Source organism: Austrofundulus limnaeus, unplaced genomic scaffold, assembly GCF_001266775.1.
Source record: "Austrofundulus limnaeus strain Quisiro unplaced genomic scaffold, Austrofundulus_limnaeus-1.0 Scaffold249, whole genome shotgun sequence".
NCBI lineage: Eukaryota > Metazoa > Chordata > Actinopteri > Cyprinodontiformes > Rivulidae > Austrofundulus > Austrofundulus limnaeus.
In genome coordinates this window covers 269,523-271,004 of record NW_013952651.1, presented here as the reverse complement: position 1 = coordinate 271,004, position 1,482 = coordinate 269,523, and positions in this window count along the sequence as shown.

The window sequence follows — 1,482 nt, the reverse complement described above, 5'->3', positions numbered from 1 at the left end:
TATATATATATATAATGACAAATAATAAATAATAATAATGATAAAATATGAATCAAATCAAAACCTGTCTCATTACTATTATTTTTGTTACAGGCTGTGTGGCTCCACACAGATATTTTGTCAATATTAGCTCTATATATTAAGTTAGCTACATGTGTACAGAACACTCCATCTTTCGACACTATTTGTTTTGGTTTTTTCTGGTCTAGACGGGTTAGGTGGTCTTGAWTACAACACTACCWTAAAGGCTAGAAACTGCATCTGTTTGTTCATATATAAATTACAAATGAGGGTAACTGCATCCACAATTTTTTAAATAAGTCAACAGTAATATGCAGATTTTATATTTTCAGGTGCCACATATAAGTATATACATTTATATTTCCTGCTGTTCACGTGTTTGTCTGCCTTTGCATGTCTTTTTTTTTTAAGTTCTCAGCTGTTGCTTTGTCTGCTCACAGRTTTTTGTGCCTCTTTGTTGTGTCGGCATGTCTAGATAGTGCTTATGGGCCGTATCTATGTTTACATTTTTTTCACCGTGAGTGAAGTTTAAAATCTCTTAACTACAACGTCAAGAGTCTGTTTGCCATTTATTTTCCCATTTACAGCAGATAACGCCCCCATAAACCCTCACAGGGACGAGCAGACCTTCGTAATCTGAAGTCAGTGCTCGCTCTATCCATCTTGGCTCCCCGTTCAAGCTAACAAACATTACTATTCATCATCAGTATTCACACCTGTCCAAATCTATAACCTCACTGCCTGGAGGGAGGAAAGAAAAGACAAAGAAAAAAAAAGTCATTGCTGAGAAGGGAAGAATCCAATTCCCCTCTGTCTGCAGCTCCGATGTGAATTTGTCATACATCAAGCAGACAAGTGAACTCCCTCTTCTCTTTCCACACAGCTCCTCTCTGACCCGGCTAGCTTGGTCCTGACTCATAAAAAGGGCTAAATGAAAACCAGCCCCCACTCCCACTCTCCCCGTTGCTCTTATTTCTCTGCAATGAAACTCATTTCCTCTGTGCCGTGTATCACCGAGAAAAAATACACACAAAAGTCAACCTCATTCTTCAGATCAGTCCAAACGCTGAACATTTTTTTAAATGCTGATGTTAATCTATAGATATTGGAGAACAGTCAATTCTTAAAGCAAAACTCCCCCCAGCCCATGTTTATCATGTGCTGAATGGTTACACATGTATGGAAGCACGAACACACACATTGCAAATACAATAAGTGTGTAATTATTCCAAACAACTCCTCCATGGATGACCTCACATTTGACCTATTTTCATCTGTTTCAAAGGTAAACAACYCATGCAGAAGCTGCAGCTGTTAACTTACAAACTTAAACTGAAGAACACAATAATCTTCAACACAAGGAAAAAAATATGTGCATTTTTTTCTTAAAGGGGCAATATCATGTAAAATCAACTTTTTTGAGTTTTATATCATGTTATAATGTTATACTCTCATAAAAAC